Here is a 7,172-nt window from a genome sequence, read left to right as displayed (position 1 = left end):
GGGCGGGAGGGATTTTATGGGGAGAAAAAGCTGCTATAATTCCAAAGTTGTACTTTGGAAATTTATATTTATTAAATAAAAGTTGAAAAAAAAGGAAATCTCGAACATTCAAAAATCACTTCTTGGGTTGTATCATTTAACAGAATCAAGGGGACAAGATGCAAGAATTGATACTAGTTGAGAATTTATGATGTATAATACACAGCTTTAAATATTTTATAAATAGTTAAGTATTTAACTCCTGAGAACCAGTTTATGGGAGGTAATGTTGTTTCCTTCCTTCCTTTCTTTCTTTCTTTCTTTCTTTCTTTCTTTCTTTCTTTCTCTCTCTCTCTCTCTCTCTCTCTCTCTCTCTCTCTCTCTCTTCTTTCTTTCTTTCTTTCGACAGGCAGAGTTAGACAGTGAGAGAGAGACAGAGAGAAAGGTCTTCCTTCCGTTGGTTCACCCCCCAAATGGCCGCCATGGCTGGCGTGCTGTGCCAATCCGAAGCCAGGAGCCAGGTGCTTCCCCTGGTCTCCCAATCAGGTGCAGGGCCCAAGGACCTGGGCCATCCTCCACTGCACTCCCGGGCCACAGCAAAGAGCTGGACTGGAAGAGGAGCAACGGGGACAGAATCCTGCGCCCCGACCGGGACTAGAATCAGGGGTGCCAGAGCAGCAGGCGGAGGATTAGCCAAGTGAGCCGCGGCACCAGCCTCTTTTTTTTTTTTTTTTTAAAGATTTCTCCTATTTATTGGAGAGCTTGTTGAAGGTTCTAGCAGGAGAGTGAGACTAAGAGACAAGTCTTTCATCTGCTGGCTTACCACCCAAATGGCTCCAACAGCTGCTGCAACAGCCAGGGCTGGGCCAGACTGAAGCCAGGAGCCATGAGCATATTCCAGGTCCCCCACATGGGTGCAGGGGCCCAAGCATTTGGTCCATGATCTGCTGCTTTCCCAGGTGCACTAGCAGGGAGCTGGATTGGAAGTGGAGCTCCCAGGACTCACACCAGCGCACATATGGGATGCTGGTGCAGCAGGTGGGAGTTTAATCCACTATGTCACAGCATCAGTCCCCTTTCTTATAAGGTACCATTCTAAGAGATAGGTACTATTGTTATTTTCTTGTACCTTCTCTGGTTCAGAGAGGTTAAGTAACCCTTCCATATGCCACAGAGCTAGTATATGGTGAAGTCAGAATTTGAACTGCATTGTTTGGCAGACAGATATACCCCAGAATTATTGAAATGTATTTTTAAAATGTATAAAACACATAGGTAACAAAAGATCATGGTAGTTACAAAATTTTTTTCTATAGCCCAGGGAGGGAGATAAGCTTCAGAAAACTTTAATGGCTGTAATGCCACAAAGGTTATTGCGAGAATGCAGCTTCACAGTGCAACCAGTAAGAGTTCTTACAGAACACAACCCAAGACCATGCCGCGTTGTTTAGAGTGCATATGCCTGGGACACAGATGCAAACTTGAAAATCTTAGGAGACATCCCTGTAGACAGGTGACACCAAGGAAAAGACACCACTACTGCAACAACCTGGAATTTTGATTATTCCTCCAGAAATTCTACTTGACAGAAATGGTGGGAAGGGAGAGTACCAAAATTATTCAAATAAGGTTTTGATACTTGGGAGCTGTGGGGAGTTGAAGAAAATTAGATATTTCTAGAAAGCCAGGAATGACTATTTTGTTTCTTACTTACTCACATTTAAGGATCTGTGTTTGTACCTGTTGTAAAACTATGTACACATACTCATATGAAGTTTGTACTTCGTGTAAGAAAGAGAAAACTGTAGCTTTTTTTTCCTGAAGGAGTAAATGGGTATCTCAAAGATTAAGATGTTCAGTCATGGGGCTGGTGCCGTGGCGCAGTAGGTTAATCCTCTGCCTGAGGCGCTGGCATCCCATATGGGTGCCGGTTCTATTCCCAGCTGCTCCTCTTCCTAACCAGCTCTCTGCTATGGCCTGGGAAAGCAGTAGAAGATGGCCCAAGTGCTTGGACCCCTGCACTACATGAGAGACCAGGAAGAAGCACCTGGCTCCTGGCTTTGGATTGGTGCAGTTCCAGCCATTGTGGGCATTTGGGGAGTGAACCAACAGAAGTAGACCTTTCTCTCTCTCTCTCACTGTAACTCTACCTCTCAAATAAATAAATAAATAAATAATCTTTAAAAAAGATGTTAAATCATGAGTTTTCATATTCTTAAGTATTTATATCTTTTGGTAGAGGGACAATTAAATAACTGCAACTACAATAGTGATCTTGGATACTTGGCCTAGAAGAATGGGAGATAAGATAGTGAAATTACAGGAAAAAGTCATGGATGTTTTTGTCCTAAAGAAAGGAAAAAAAGAGAAATATGGTGAAAGGATGATGAAATAGAGAAACTGCCTGTGAGGTATCACCTTAAGGAAGGTAACATGCTCTACATATTACATATTATATATTAATGAATATGGATATAATATGTTACAAAGTTGATGTTAAATTTTCTATCTGACACATCAAAATTGCATGAAAACATTTAAAATTAATAATTTATTTGATATAATGTACCCAAAATATTATCATTTTAACATATAATAAATGTACAAATAGTGATGGGCTAGCAGTTAAAATGCCAATTAAGACCCATGACCTCCCAATTCAGAGTGCGTAGATTCAATTCCCAGCTAAAGCTCCAAATTCTAGTTTCTTGTTGATGCAGACCTTGGAATGCAACAAGAAGTCCAAGTAATTGATTCTCTGTCATCCCTGTAGGAGAACTGGTTTTGTCCCAATTTCCTGGCTTCAGCTCAGCCTAGTCTTGACCTTTGTGGGCATTTGGGGAAGTGGATCGGCAGATAGGAGCTCTTTGTCTCTGTCTCTCTGACTCTTGAATAAAAAATCTTGAAAGAAATAAAGGAATATATTAGTGAATGTTTTGCAGTATGTTCTATAATATTAAATCTTTGAGATATATGGCAAGATAGTGGCTGAGTACGATGCTCCAGCCATTTCCTCAAAGAAAGAGCATTTTAAACAGTTATCTCTTCACAAATTCACCTGTCAAGAAAGACAGGTGAGACTGATTTTAGTATAAGAGCTAGAAAATATGCATTGAAGTTGGCAGGAAAGAGTTACTACAGTACACTATCCCAACTCTATCAAGCAGTGCAACCTGAAGAGGGGAGGGAGAGAGATTGAATTCTAGACCTTGGAGTTGGAACGTGGTACCAGGCCAGCTATGGTGAATCCTAGAATCAGACCAGAGCCCAATGTCTCTGCCCACTCTCTAGTACCTGAAGACAACCTCTGGACTCTCCTCAGCAGGGTGGCTTTGGGGACTGCTTCTACCACCTCTCCCTAACCTCTGGAAGACAGCAGAGCCTGACTCTAGCTGTTGGCCAGTGAAGTAAGAAAGTCAACTAAGGTCATTTTTTTTTAAGCTGAGAACTAGGACTGCCTCTGTGAGATCCAAAGGCTTCTAACCCAAAGAAAATGCTCATAAATGCAAACTCTAGATTTTCCCTGGCATCATGTGGAAACCAGTGTCCAGGTTGGATGGACTTGTTTGCAATTGTATCACCACCAGAATAGTGTGGATCAGGTGCACACCCCTGAAACACAATGCAAGGGTAAAATGACTATGAGATGCCTTTGGGATGCAACTTAGAGACAGTCTGACTGACCAATGAGCTGCCCCTAGCACCTCTTCCCCAACCTCTGACAGACAGCAAGGTGCAAGACTTCAGGTGCTGGGGAGTACAACAGTATGAAACTCAGTACTAGTCTCATGGTAGTAGTACCCAGCACCTGATACAGACCAGAGGCCCCTATCCTCAGTATGATATTCGCAAACAGCCTCTAAACCTTCTCCAGCATCAGGGGAAATCCTGCAGCTTAGTAGGATAGATGAGGGCGTTAGCATGTATCATCCTCAGTCTTTCGTGGGATTGCCATGCATTTCCATGACAGTGAAGAGCCATGGAGGAACAAAACACAGAGCCATCCATATGGAAGACCCCAGCTCTGGCTATTACAGCCATCTGGGGAGTGAACCAGTGAATGAAAGATCCCTCTCTTTTTCTTTCACACACTCTCTCTAAAACTTTTTGACTTTCAAAATAAAGACTTAAGTCTTAAAAACAAGAAACTAAACAAAAATCTTGGAAATGATCAACTTAATAATCAAATAGTAAAAAAAAAAATGTTGGAAATCTCACAACAGGAGGAAGGGAAAATCTGTCTATCTGTCTGTCTGTTTATCTATCTATCTATCTATCTACCTACCTACCTACCTACCTACCTATCTCTGTGACTGACAAGGTAGCAACAGATGGCCCAAATACTTGAGCCCCTGTCACCCTCATGGGAGATCCCGATGCTGTTCCTGGCTCCTGGCTTCAGCCTGGTCCAGGTGGACCCTTGTGGCTATTTGGGGAGTGAACCAGTAGATAGAACATATTGCTTTCTGTGTTTCTCTTTCTCTCTCTCTCTCTCTCTCCCTACCTACCTACCTACCTATCTATTCTAATTCAGATAAGTAGAAGATGGTACATGAGAGGGATTATTTATGTTCTTTATTTTTCCATTTGATAAAATTTTTTGAATATTTTGTTTAACAAAACATTTTTATAATTATACGTTTTAACACAAAACAGTTTTCATTTATTTGTCCTATGATAATGATTATTGGTTAAAGAGTTAGTTACTTTTGCTCTGTAATTTTAAGTTGATTGATGAAAAAAGGTATTATGTAATATATTGAGCAGCTTATAGACAGAAAATAATTGATAATTAATCATTAGTTATAATTACTAACTGTTGATGACTCCTTATATGCTCCTTAGCATAATCTTTAAAAAAATGGTTCAGATACATTGTTGAGTGCAATTGCACTGATACAATCAATGACATTTGCAAAAATTTTTCCGATAAATATTAATGCCCTAGAAATTGATATTTCTCAGCTAAAGCTTTTGACAATGTCACCACTGAGATGAAAAATTATTAGAAATTGTCAAAATCATTAAAATATTCTATTTGGTTTAAGCAACAAACAAAAACCAGCTTTCCCAAAATTATAATTAATGCTTATGGATGACATATTTTACATGCTATCTATTTTGCAAATCAACAAGTTGATAACTGATTAATAAGATAATGGGAGATATATGGTTTTCTTTCTTCATTTCAATGGTGTTAAATGAGTGTTGTAAATGTTTATGAAAACATTCAATTTATTGAATAAATACATGATTTCAAAAAAAGGTTTTTTTGAAGATTTATTTATTTATTTGAAAGTCAGAGTTACACTGAGAGAAAAGGAGAGGTAGAGAGAGGTCTTCCATCTGTTGGTTCACTCCCCAGATGGCTGCAATGGCTGGAGCTGCGCTGATCTGAAGCCAGGATCCAGGAGCTTTTTCCAGGTCTCCCACATAGGTGCATGGACCCAAGGTCTTGGACCATCTTCCAGTTCTTTCCTAAGCCATAGCAGAAAGCTGGATCAGAAGTGGAGCACCCGGAACTCGAACTGGTGCCCATATGGGATGCCGGCACTGCAGGTGGCAGCTTTGCCCGCTATGCCACAGTGCTGGCCCCATGCAGGTTTAGTAATTAAATGCATTCCAAAACATCAAGGTACTGTAGTCTTCTTTTTTTTTTTTTTTAGATTCATTTATTTTGAAAGTCAGAGTTAGAGAGAGAGAGAGAGAGAGAGAGAGATCTTTCATCTGCTAGTTCACTCCTGAGATGGCTGCAATAGCCATTGCTGGGCCACCCCAGATCCAAAAACTAGGAACTTTAGCTGGGTATCCCACTTAGGTGGCAGGGTCCAAACATGTCAGCCATCTTTTGCTGCTTTTCTCAGGTCATTAGAAGGGAGTAGGATCAGAAGTGGAACAGCTGGGACTTGACCTGGAGCCCATATGGGATGTTAGCATTGCAAGTGCTCTGCCACAATGCAGGCCTCAGTCTTTGTTTTTCACAAGTACTTTATTCGAAATCTGCTCTTGTTTGTTCTCCATTTAATACTATTTTTGTTGTTTAACTTTTGCACTTGCGTGACTGTTTCGTCAACTCAATGTGATTTCAGTTTTATTTGAAAATAGTTGAATGTTATTGACATTTTTTGAATTGAAAGGAAATTTCTTGACTATTTTTTACTCCTTTCTACTATATTTGTTGGAAGTTCTCTGGAAAAACAGAACCAATAGAATGTAGATAAATAGGTAGATAGATAGAAGGGTAGACAGACCTATATTTGTTGTAAGAATTAGAAAAGGAGATTATGGAGGCCCAATCCCACAACATGTCGATAAGCTGAAGAAACACAAAGTTCAATGGCGTAACCTAGTCAGAGTCTGAAGGGTTGAGAATCAGGAGCACAGATGTCAAGGGCAGCAGAAGAATGCTCTAGATGAAACAAAAAGTCAATTCACCCTACCTCTGCTTTTCGTTCTATTTCATCTGTTACCAGATTGTGTAGTGTCCATCCACATTGGTAAGGGTGGGTGGATTTTCTTTACTCAGCATGCTGATTCAATTGCTAATAGCTTCCAGAATTATTTTCACAAATAACGTCCAGCAATAACTTTTAGCAGCTTTCGGTATCCAAAGTGATTAGCCCAGTGAAGTTGATATATAAAATTAACTATCACATCTAACCATTCACCCAATCTCCACCCCCTGGCTTTAGGTGCAACACAGTACTAAGTGAGATTCATTTTAATTTTTAGACTATTGTATTTAATGATTTTTTTATATTTAACAGATCTCTAGGCAGATTTTTGGTCAAAATGATGGACAAAGAAATGGTATATTTGGGCTGTAGAATGGCTTTGGCCTTTGTTACCTGTGGTGTCAAATTATTTCACAATAAAGGCAAAATAATACTTCCATACTTTTACCTTAGAATTGCTGGCCAAACCATTCAAAAATTTTACGTTATTAATATTTTATTTTATTTAATAAAATTTCCCAGTTTAGAAAGACTGCATTATAATTATAATGGCAAATGATTTAGGTAACTTTTTAAAATTTTCAAAAAAACTCTCAGTAGACATAAGCCATTCTTATCATTCACTTTCATTAGAGAATAAAAATATAGATTTACGAATGTAAGTTTATTGTTTTCAAAAAGGCAACCAATGAAAATTTTTACTGGTCCTGAATGAATAAAAACTGTTCAACTGCAGTC

This window comes from Oryctolagus cuniculus, chromosome 6 (assembly GCF_964237555.1).
Source record: "Oryctolagus cuniculus chromosome 6, mOryCun1.1, whole genome shotgun sequence".
NCBI lineage: Eukaryota > Metazoa > Chordata > Mammalia > Lagomorpha > Leporidae > Oryctolagus > Oryctolagus cuniculus.
Note: the sequence above shows the minus strand (reverse complement) of the source record.